General features: G+C 48.2%; 2 long non-coding RNA genes across 2 annotated transcripts in view; one reads left to right on the top strand and one right to left on the bottom strand.

Annotated features, from left to right (window-relative positions):
* The window catches only part of LOC144671632 (uncharacterized), a 408,427-nt gene that overhangs the window by 318,416 nt on the left and 77,764 nt on the right, over nucleotides 1-12,247 (top strand). The gene's annotated exons all lie outside the window — the stretch shown is intronic.
* LOC144671624 (uncharacterized) lies at nucleotides 8,563-11,451 on the bottom strand. Its single transcript, XR_013573963.1, has 3 exons — nucleotides 11,392-11,451; nucleotides 9,833-9,915; nucleotides 8,563-8,708 (listed from the first exon to the last, which is right to left on the bottom strand). It is a non-coding gene; the product is annotated as an uncharacterized LOC144671624 (long non-coding RNA).

The following is a 12,247-nucleotide window of genomic DNA, read 5'->3' as shown; positions in this document are numbered from 1 at the left end:
ACTGCGGATGCTGGAAATCCAAAACATAAAACAGAAACAGAAATAGCTGGAAAAACTCAGCAGGTCTGGCAGATTTCATAGGTCTTGGGCTGTTTGACCAATCGAGAACATTCTCACTCATCAACTATCTCAGCAAATAAAGGTTTCAGATTCACATGAAACACTTACCTGGTAAGTGCGAAGGCTTTAAGCAGACCAGGCTGATGGGTCAGATTTCACTAGCCTGCTCTATGTACTCAGTTTGTGATAATAATTATCTCCAATTGTATGTGAAGGTATAAAGGGAGGAACGCCTAACCCCAGACAGTGTGAAATAATCCTCCACTAGGCTTCTCAATCACAGGGAGTCAGGAACTGCTGTTCACAGAGAGCTTCATTCAACTTTAATCATCGCTCTCCGTTAAGTACAATTCTCCAGAGTCCGCTCTCAGAGCAAGAAACACCAACACCCATGTCAGATTGTGGACAAGGGTCATTAAACATTTTGAAAAGTTCCAGAGGGTGATACCCTCACCTCTGAGACAGTCGGGCATGTGAACGAACCACACTCCTTAAATGGACAACTATAATCCAGGTAAACATTGGCAGTGCAAGGACTGAGGGAGTGCAGCACAGTCACAGGGTCAGTACTGAGGGAGCGCTGCACTGTCAGAGGGTCAGAATTGAGGGAGCCCTGCAATGTCGGAGGGTGAGTACTGAGGGAGTGCTGCACTGTCGGGGGTGTCAGTACTGAGGGAGTGCTGCACTGTCGGAGGGTCAGCACTGAGGGTGTTCGGCACTGTCGGAGGGTCAGTACTGAGGGGTTGCTGCATTGTCGGAGGGTCAGCACTGAGGGAGCGCTGCACTTTAGGAGGGTCAGTACTGAGGGAATGCTGCACTGTCAGAGGGTCAGTACTGAGGGAGTGCTGCACTGTCAGAGGGTCAGTACTGAGGGAGTGCTGCACTGTCAGAGGGTCAGTACTGAGGGAGTGCTTCACTATCAGAGGGTCAGTACTGAGGGAGTGCTGCACTGTCAGAGGGTCAGTACTGAGGGAGTGCTGCACTGTCGGAGGGTCAGTACTGAAGGAGTGCTGAGGTGTCGGAGGGTCAGTACTGAGGGAGTGCTGCATTGTCAGAGGGTCAGTACTGAGGGAGTGCTGACCTGTCAGAGGTTCAGTATTGAGGGAGTGCTGACCTGTCGGAGAGTCAGTACTGAGGGAGTGCTGCACTGTCGGAGGGTCAGTACTGAGGGAGTGCAGCACTGTCAGAGGGTCAGTACTGAGGGAGTGCTGCACTGTCAGAGGGTCAGTATTGAGGGAGTGCTGACCTGTCGGAGGGTCAGTATTGAGGTAGTAAAATAAACAGATGCTCCGTGTTATTATTACGATGCAGCTTGTGGGATCTTGCTGTTTGTAAATTGACTGCCACGGTTGCTACCTTACAACAGGGGCTACACTTCAAAAGTGTTTCCTTGGGTCATCCTGAGTTGGGGAAAGGGGTTATGGAAATGGAAATTCTCTCTTTCTCAATCCACATTGGGTTTGCTGGTTTGGTAATTGCTTCAAGCAGAATCCTCAGATTGACCCAGGGTCGAGGTAATATTTCTGTAGTTAGCACAAGGCACAAGCGGCAGTATAACTACAGCCTGAGTTACATCTGCGCTGTGCTCTTTCTCTTCCTGAAGGGAGCACAAACAGTAAATGACCGGACAGGAGGAGGCTGATATTTGTTTTTTCCACATCACAGTATGGTTATAACACGGAAGGAGGCCATTCGGTCCCTTGTTTTTGTGCTGACTCCCTGAAGGAGCAATTTACCTAGTTCCACTCCCCGGCTTTCTCCCCGTAACCCTGCACATTATCCCGCTTCAGATAATGATCCAATTCATTTGTGAAAGGCTCTATTGAACCTGCCACCCCCACACTCTCGGGCAGCGCCTTCCACATCCCAGTAACTCGCTGGGTGAAAAAGTTTCTCCTCATGTCGCCATTGCTTCTTCTGGCCAATCACCTTCAATCTGTGTCCCTCTCCCTCTCATCCCGTCCACTCTGTCCGGACCCCTCATGATTTTGAACGTCTCTATCAAATCTCCTCTCAACCTTCCCTGTTCCAAGGGGAACAGTCCCAGCTTCTCCAAACCATCAACAGAACTGAATTTCCTCATCTCTGGAAACATTCTCGTGCATCTTTTCTGCTCCCTCCCCAAAGCTTTCACATCCCCCCTAAAGTGCGATGCCCAGAACCGGACACAATACTCGAATTTAATTTGGAGATTCTGCACCTGAGATGCAGAAAGGTAACCGATCTGAAACGTTAACTTGGATTCCCTCTCCACAGAGGCAGCCTGACTGGCTGAGCATATTCCCAGCTCATCTCCAGCATCTGTGGGATTTTACTTTCATGGGACATGAGGAGAATTTTTATTTTTGACACAGCGAGTTGTGATCTGGAAGGCGCTGCTTGAAAGGGCGGTGGAAGCAGATTCAATAGGGGAACGTTGAAAAGGGGGGAATTAGATAAACACTTGAAGGGGGAGAGATTGCAGGGCTTTTATGTTTTGGGTTGTCAGGTTTGCTATCAGGGACGTTAGCTGCGGCCTTGATGTTTAACACATTAGTTGGTGCTTGAAACAATATGGGCAGGGAGACCGATTAACTGAACAAACTGGAAATAAAAACAGAGGCGCTAACACCATGAGTGCTTCTTCAATCACCTCCAGCTCTCGACTGAGTTACCCAAGGGGCCCGCACTGTGTAGCGATTGGTCAATACAGTCATATGGTCAACTAACTACATTCTCTTAAAGGTACATAGCACTCCACTTTACCACAAGGACTATAGGGGAAAAGAGCAGAGGAAGAGTGGGGACTAATTGGATAGATCTTTTCAAAGAGCCGGCACAGGCGCGATGGGCCGAATGGTCTCCTTCTGTGCTTTGGAAGCCTGTAAATCTACACCTTCCACAAAACCAAGACACCAGACAAAGCAAACATAGGATACTGGTTCACACTAACTGAGAGAGACTCCTGGTTCTGTAACTCTACCTAAATCAGTCAGGATTATTAATGTACCAGAGATTTCACTATCAGTCTTGTTAGTGGTAAGGACTGGGGCCTAGGACAACAAGCTAGTCCGAGACAAGCCATTACAAAAGAATGATAAACTGGAGACATTAAAATGTTTATTCCATTCACTGATATGTAAAATAATTGGGTGAAAGTATTTTCACCAACTCACACAGACTAATGATATATCCAAAAGATTTTCTAGTCAAACCACAAAGATTGAAGAGTGATTGTCAATGATGCCACCCTATGAACACTGAATAGAGTCATCTCAAGATCTCTCTCCATTATTTAATGGTTGATAATTGCCTCCAGTTAATGTGGAGAGACTGGAGAAGCTGGGATTGTTCTCCTTGGAGCAGAGAAGGTTAAGGGGGGAGATTGAATCGAGATGTTCAAAACCATGAGGGGTTTGGATAGAGTCAATAAGGAGAAACTGTTTCCAGCGGCAGGAGGGTCGGTAACCAGAGGGACTCAGATTGAAGAGAATCGGGAAAAGAACCAGAGGGGGAGATGAGGAGAATTATTTTTTTTTTGACACAGCGAGTTGTTGTGATCTGGAAGGCCCTGCCTGAAAGGGCGGTGGAAGCAGATTCAATAGGAACTTTCAAGAGAATTCAATAAATATTTGAAAAGGAAATAATATGGAGGACCAAGGGGGAAGAGTGGAAGGGTGGGGTGGGACTAATATTACCTTAGTGGGCCTGGCCAGGTGGGCAGAGCAGTGGCAAATGGAATTCAACCTGGAAAAGTGTGGGGTAATGCCCTTGCAAAGGGCTAACAAGGCAAGGGGTTACATCATGAATGGCAGGACCCTGGAAAGTACTGAAGATCAGAGGGACCTTGGTGTGCATATCCACAGGTCCCTGAAGATGGCAGGGTGGGTAGATAAGGTGGTTCAGAAGGCATATGGGATACTTGACTTTATTAGCCGAGGCACAGAATACAAGAGCAGGGAGGTTATGCTGGAACTGTATAAAACACTGGTAAGACCACAGCTGGAGTACTGTGTGCAGTTCTGGTCACCACATTATAGGAAGGGTGTGATTGCACTGGAGGGGGTGCAGAGGAGATTTACCAGGATGCTGCCTCGGCTGGAGGGTCTGAGCTATGAGGAAAGATTGGATAGGCTGGGGTTGTTTTCCTTGGAGCAGCGAAGATTGAGAGGGAACTTGATAGAGGTGTATAAGATTATGAGGAGCATAGATTGGGTGGCAAGTTTCTAGCCACAAGTTACCTCAATTGCTTTTCTCCTGCTCTATTTCATAGCATACACAAACGGACTTCGTGAATTCTGACAGACTGATATGTCTAGACTTCCAGAAGGTGCTTGGCAAAGCTCCACATGAAAGGCTGCTGGTTGAGCTCAAAACTGTGCGGTTTCAAGACCTAATCTTGGACAATGGATAACAAGTTTGGTAAGAGGCACAGTACCTCAGATACAAGTCCCTCAGACTCTGGGCTTCAGTCATTTGCTGCGTCCAACAATTCACCCTCTCCCTTCTCTCTCAATAACCCAGAACTGGAGCCAGAATTGGGGTGAGATCTAACCAGTACCTTGGACAGTTTGACACCTTCATCGTCACTGACGTCCTTTGGCTCCCAGTCCCCTACAACACCCCCCAATTCTATAACCTCCTCCAGCCCCTATAATCCTCCCTATCTCTGTAACCTCCTCCAGTCCCTACAACACTCCATATCTCTGTAACCTCCTCCAGCCCCGACAACCCTCCCTATCTCTGTAACCTCCTCCAGCCCCGAACAACCTTCCCTATCTCTGTGCTCCTCCAATTCCGGCCCCTTGACCTTCCCCCAATTCCCATCGCTCCACCATTGGCGGCCGTCCCTTCAGCTGCCTGGGGCCCTAAGCTCTGGAATTCCCTCCCCAAACCTCTCTGCCTCTCTCCTTCTTTCTCTCTCCTCCTTAAAGCCGACCTACTTGACCAATCTTTTGGTAACCTGTCTCTAACGTCCTCTTGAGTGGCTCAGTGTCAAATTATATTTGGTAACTTGCCTGTGAAACACCTTGCGATGTGTTACTAAGTCAGAGGCGTTGTGTAGCTGCAAGTTGTTGTTGCTGTTGGGGTGAATTGCCTGTATGCATTTAATAGAATCCAGATCAGAATATGAGGGAGGAAGGTAGTGGGGGTAATGCTGATAGAGTTGGATGAGGCTAAATGTGAGGAAACTCAAGGGGACCAGAAACACCAGCAGGGCCTGGTTGGGCTGATTGGCCTGTTTCTCTGCCGTATATCCTATACAATTTATGCAGTTTGCTTTCAACTGAAAATTTACTCATCTTGTGTTGAATGCTGGAATTCAAGCCACTGATGTCATTTAGAAAAGACAAATATTCCAGTCCTGTTCCTGGGTGATTCCGTCCCACTTCACTGATCTAACTCCTCCAACCCCAACATATATTGTTCGGCTCCCAACCAATTTGTTATCCATTGCCCAAGATGTACCCAGAATTCCCTTAACTTTGAGACTCACTCACAGTCTTTCATGTGGAACTTTGTCCTGTGCCTTCTGGAAGTCCAGTTATGTATGCATTCCCAAATTCCGCTTGGGCAGACTTATGAACAGGAGTTTGGTTAGACAGGGTCCTCACTGAGCTGTCAGCCCTGGCTAAGTGGGCAACACCGTGGGTTCAAGTCCTACTCCAGAGCCTTGAGCCCAAAATCCAGGCTGGCAATTCTACTGAGGGAGTGCTGCACTGTTGGAGGGTCAGTACTGAGGGAGTGCCACACTATCAGAGGGTCAGTACTGAGGGAGTGCTGCAGGGTGAGTGCTGCACTGTCAGAGGGTCAGTAGTGAGGGACTGCTGCACTGTTGAAGGATCAGTACTGACGGAGTGCCACACTATCAGACGGTCAGTACTGAGGGAGTGCTGCACTGCTTCAGAGTGAGTGCTGCACTGTCAAAGGGTCAGTACTGAGGGACTGCTGTACTGTCAGAGGGACAGTACTGAGGGAGTGCTGCAATGTCGGAGGGTCAGTACTGAGGGAGTGCTGCACTGTCAGAGGGCCAGCACTGCTGGAAGGACAGTACTGAGGGAGTGCTGCACTGTCGGTGGAAAAGTACTGAGGGAGTTCTGCAATGTCGAAAGGTCAGTACTTAGGGAGTGCTGCACTGTCAGAGGGTCAGTACTGAGGGAGAGCTGCACTGTTGGAAGGACAGTACTGAGGGAGTGCTGCACTGTCGGAGGGTCAGTACCGAGGGAGTGCTGCACTGTCAGAGGGTCAGTACTGAGGGAGTGCTGACCTGTCGGAGGATCAGTACTGCAGTAGTAAAATAAACAGATGGTACGTGTTATTATTACAATGCAGCTTGTGGGATCTTGCTGTGTGTAAATTGACTGCCACGGTTGCTACCTTACAACAGGGGCTAGACTTCAAAAGTGCTTCCTTGGGTCATCCTGAGGTGGGGAAAGGGGTTATGAAAATGGAAATTCTCTCTTTCTCAATCCACATTGGGTTTGCTAATTTGGTAATTGCTTCAAGCAGAATCCTCAGATTGACCCAGGGTCGAGGTAATATTTCTGTCGTTAGCACAAGGCACAAGCGGCAGTATAACTACAGCCTGAGTTACATCTGCGCTGTGCTCCTTCTCTTCCTGAAGGGAGCACAAACAGTAAATGACCGGACAGGAGGAGGCTGATATTTGTTTTTTCCATATCACAGTTTGGTTACAACACAGAAGGAGGCCATTCGGTCCCTTGTTTTTGTGCTGACTCTCTGAAGGAGCAATTTACCGAGTTCCACTCCCCGGCTTTCTCCCCGTATCCCTGCACATTCTCCCTCTTCAGATAATGATCCAATTCCTTTGTGAAAGGCTCTATTGAACCTGCCGCCCCCACACTCTCGGCCAGCTCCTTCCACATCCCAGTATTCGCTGGGTGAAAAAGTTTCACCTCATGTCGCCATTGCTTCTTCTGGCCAATCACCTTCAATCTGTGTTCCTCTCCCTCTCTGCCCTTCCACTCTGTCCGGACACCTCATGATTTTGAACGCCTCTATCAAATCTCCTCTCAAACTTCCCTGCTCCAAGGGGAACAGTCCCAGCTTCTCCAAACCATCAACAGAACTGAATTTCCTCATCTCTGGAAACATTCTCATGCATCTTTTCTGCTCCCTCTCCAAAGCTTTCACATCCCCTCTAAAGTGCGATGCCCAGAACCGGACGCAATACTCGAATCTAATTTGGAGATTCTGCACCTTTCGGAGTTTTGAACCAACACTGAATATAAAGAACACGCTGATAGAAAATGCAAGTGAAAGAAGTTTAATAATTCGCCTCCATCTTCTTCATGATACAAAGAGACTGTTTGACAAAACACACTCAATCCGACAGTCAATCAACCAACGAAGCATCGCAGTGACTACAAAACTATAAACGCGTCTCAGACACAGACTGAGATCAGGAAAGCTGTTCCAAAAGCAGGGCTCATTTTGAAATGATTCACTGTTGCTCTTCAGGACTAGAAAATACTGCTCAGCCGGTGAGTGATTTGCTTGTAGAAATGCCTGGAATTAAATATATTCATATCAGTCAGTTTACTTTCCATATGGATCCCTATCATGTTAGATTGTCCAATAGAGAGAGTCACAGGGAGAGCTGACCAGCTCCCAGGGGTGAGTAAGGCTCAAAGTTAAGGGGGTTCTGGGTACATTTTGGACAATGAATAACAAATTGGTTGGGAGCCGGACAATATATGTTGGGGTTGGAGGAGTTAGATCAGTGAAGTGGGAAGGGGTCACCCAGGAACAGGACTGGAATATTTGCCTTTTCAAAATGACATCAATGGCTTGAATTCCGGCATTCAACACAAGTTGATGAACTTTTCAGTTGACAGTCAAACTGCTCCCTTTACAATGCCCCATCAAGCACTCCCAGGACAGGTACAACACGGGGTTAGATACAGAGTAAATCTCATTCTAGTCTGAGTGCAGTATAGATTCACCAGAATGAGACCAGGACTCCGAGGGTTAAATTACGAGGAGAGGTTACACAAACTCGGGATTGTGTTCCCTGGAATTTAGAAGGTTGAGAGGGGATTTGATCAAAGTTTTGAAGATATTAAGGGGAACAGATAGAGGTCGATAGAGAGAAACTATTTCCCCTGGTTGGGGTGGAGTCTGGGATTTGGGGGCAGATTCTGAAAATGAGAGGCTGACATTTCAGGAGTGAAATTAGGAAACATTTCTACACACAAAGGGTGGGGGGAGTTTGGAATTCTCTTCCCCAAATGGCAATAGATCAATTGTTAATTTTATATCTGAGAGATTGATAGATTTTTGTTATCCAAACGGATTAACGGATATGGGGTCAAGGCGGATATGTGGAGTTAGGTCACAGATCAGCCAGGATCTCACTGAACAGAGGAACAGACTCGAGGGGCTGAATGGCCTCCTACTGTTCCTGTCTTCTGTGATTGGTAGAAAACTGGACTGATTTTTCTTGAACATACAATGCACAAAGAGAGCTTCGGACAAACTAAACAACAATCCTACATACTCCATATTCCTCTGGAAATTCGGATCATTCAGCATGGATGAAATGAGCCTCTTTATTCTGCTGAATATGTCCTGAGCTCCACCTCGCAGAATATCCAGATTAAACTCAGCCGGAGCATTTTCCTGTTGGTAATAGGCCGATGCTTGTACTGGAGGGAGAAAATAACACTTAATTCAACTACAAAACTCCCAACTGCTCAATGGCTCACAGAGCAATAATTTGAACTCACGTGGTCACCTGTACCATCCTTCCTCCTTCTCCATCTCTCACTCTCTCTCTCTCTCTCTCACTCCCCATCCTGCCTTTCTCTCTCCATTCACCTCACAATCTCTCTCTCCCTCTCCATCCCCCCTCACCCTCTCTCCTGCTCCATCCCACTCATTTTCTTGCTCCCTCCCCATCCTACCTCCTCTCCCATTCCACCTCCCCTCCTTTCTGTCACTCTCCAACCCGCCTCACTCTCTCTCTCTCTCTCTCTCACTCCCGATCCTACCTCACTCTCTCTCTCCCTCTCCATCCTCCCACTATCTCTCTCTCTGTCTCCAACAAACCTCACTCTCTCTCTCCCACTACATCTCTCCATTTTCTCACTCTCTCTCCCTCTCCAACCCGCCTCATTCTCTCTTTCCTCATCTCACCTCACTCTCTCTCTCTCACCCCGCTCATTTTCAATACCTTCACTCTCTCTCTCTGTCCCCATTTCACCTCACTCTCACTCTCCATCCCCCTCACACTCTCTCTTCCTCTCCATCCCACCTCACTCTCTCTGTCTTCACCTCGCCTCACTCTCTCTCTCTCTCCCTCCCTTTACAATCACCTCACTCTCTCTCTCCGCATTATCTCTCTCTCTCCATCCCCATCCTGCCTCCCATTCTCTCCCTCTTCATCCTGCCTCACACTCCGTCTCAACCTCCCCTCACTCTTTCTCCTCTCTTCCTCTCCATCAACCCTCGCTATCCCGCCTCTCTCCCTCCCCATCACCACTCACTCTACACTCCCTCTCTCTCCATCCTTCCTCTCTCTCCATCCTCTCTCTCACTCCATCCTCACGCATCATGCTCAATGTTCTCCCTGCGATCTCTCTGTTTTCTCTATCCCTCTATTCCCTTCGCTCTGTCCCTCTCGATGTTTAGTTACAGCACAGCCTGAGGCCTGTGACCTTCACCACTTTCCCCTCCCATTGCAAAATGGATCCGAGACAACCTGAGGGACACAGCAATCGAACAGGCTCCAAATAATCTTCATCCCTTCCCCATCTTTCCAAAGACTTACCCACAAGGACAGCCAGGGATAGGCTGAGGATGGCTAGTGTCACCATGGAGACACGCATTTTCACAGTGTAGATGAGCTTTTACCTGAAAGAATACAGACGAGAGTAACGCTCTGACACATTTCCGCCCATGTTCAATTCATTTTAACACCCCACTCCCGCTCCCCCAGTCCGCTCCCCAGGAAAAGCCAGCTGAGACCAGCGGGCAGCCTTTCTGAGGCAGGAGCTTGTGGGTGAGAGACACACTCCAGGGACTTGAGCCCACATTGGAAGCTGAGCTTCCAGTGCAGTTACTGAGGGGGTGCTGCACTGTCAGAGGTGCAGTAAGTCAGGGGACAGGGTCGCAACCTTAACTGAGGAAGAAAGAGAATCTGATGCTGAGATTTCCGGGTTACAATCCCATGTCTTATAAACCAAATTATACAGACATCAAAAAGAGGGTTATTTTTAACCATTGACCCAATAAATTCCATTCATTTATATAGCGCCTCTAACAGAATAAAACACCCCAAGATGCTTCATATGGGTGATTATCACCTAAATGTGATAGCGAGACACATAAGGAGATATTACGGACAGGTGACCAAAAGCTCTTTCAGAGAGAGAGGTTTTAAAGGAACGTCTTAAAGGAGGAGAGAGAGAGAGAGAGAGAGAGAGAGAGCGAGAGAGAGTGTCGGAAAGGTTTAGGGAGGAAATTCCAGTGCTTAGTGCCCCAGGCAACTGAAAGCACGATGGCAATGGAGGTGCGATGGGATTTGGGGCATGTCCAAGAGGCTACAATTGGAGGAGCGCAGAGACCTTAGATGCTTGTAGGGCCTGGAGGAGGTTACAGAGATAGGGAGGGTTGTAGGAGCTGGAGGAGGTTACAGAGATAGGTAGGGTTATAGGGGCTGGAGGAGGTTACAGAGATAGGGAGGGTTGTAGGAGATGGAGGAGGTTACAAAGATAGGTAGAGTCATAGGGGCTGGAGGAGGGTACAGAGATAGGGAGGGTTATAGGGGCTGGAGGAGGTTACAGAGATAGGGAGGGTTATAGGGGCTGGAGGAGTTTGCAGAGATAGGGAGAGTTATAGGGGCTGGAGGAGGTTACAGAGATAGCGAGGGTTATAGGGGCTGGAGGAGGTTACAGAGATAGGGAGAGTTATAGGGGCTGGAGGAGGTTACAGAGATAGGGAGGGTTATAGGGTCTGGAGGAGGTTACAGAAATAGAGAGAGTTATAGGGGCTGGAGGAGGTTACAGAGATAGGGAGGGTTATAGGGCTGGAGGAGGTTACAGACGGGGATTAGAAGGCAAGAATAAACATTTTAAAATCTAGGTGTTGTTGGACCAGGAGACAATCGAGTTCAGTGAGTAACACGGGGTGAGGGGTGATGGGTGATGGGTGAATGGGATTTGGAGCAGCTGGGACACTTGGAGGGGGCAGAATTTTGGACGATCCCCAGTTTACGGAGAGCGGAAGAGGGGAGCACGTTGTTAAGTGCCAATCCTTTCAAATTAGGAAAAATAGCTGGACAATTGGAATAACCTGCGGCCCCCTTAACACCGTCCAAAGGACACTTACCAGGAGCAGAGATGAACACTTTGAGGAATCCTGTCTTTACTGAGTGTCTATGAAGCAGTTCCCTCTTTTTATTCAGGTTTACGGTGCTCAGTGAATCACAGTCTGACGTAGTAATTGTTTCTTTAATTGGAGCGATTCCAGTACAGCTCGAGTCTGACTAAACGCCCTGTGGGTTTCCCCACACTACACAGCATCTGCTTGGCAGGAGGGAGGAGCGTGGAGTTCCAGTGTCTGGAGCTAAGGTCTCCAGGATAGAGCCCGCTTCACACGCACGACCCCCTAGAATTAGGGACACAGGACACAATTTCAAAGTTTGTGGATGACATGAACCCCAGAAATGGAGCAGATAATGTGGGAGAGAGTGCGAGGAGGAGACAGATGCACTTGTGAGATGGGCAGGCACAGGGCGCATACAGCTTAACACAGGGAAGTGTGAAGTGGGACATGTCGGAGACAAGTTAAATGTAATTTGAAAAAAGAGGGAGCAGAAACAGAGAGAAGAGTGGGTGTGTGTTTACATCAGTCTGAAAGAGACAGGGCAATGCTGCTAAAAGGCCAGTCGCAATCCTGGGCCTTAGAGCAGAAAAGGAAGGAAGTTATCGATAAATCCTTGTAAATCACTGCTCAGACCTCAGCTGGAGGATTGGGTCCAATTCTGGGCCCCGCACTTTAGGAAGGAAGTCGAGGCCTTGGGGAGGGTGAGGGGGAGATTTACTCGAATGATCCCAGGGATGAGGGACTTCAGTTCATGTGAACAGCAAACTCCAAGGAGCCAAATTATCTGGTTGTTTAGTGATGTTGGTTGAGGGATAAATATTGGACCCAGGGAACCAGGGAGAACCCCCCCAGCTCTTCT

Source organism: Cetorhinus maximus, chromosome 33, assembly GCF_964194155.1.
Source record: "Cetorhinus maximus chromosome 33, sCetMax3.hap1.1, whole genome shotgun sequence".
NCBI lineage: Eukaryota > Metazoa > Chordata > Chondrichthyes > Lamniformes > Cetorhinidae > Cetorhinus > Cetorhinus maximus.
The sequence above is the reverse complement of the archived record's forward strand: the minus strand, read 5'-3'. Positions and strand labels throughout refer to the sequence as shown.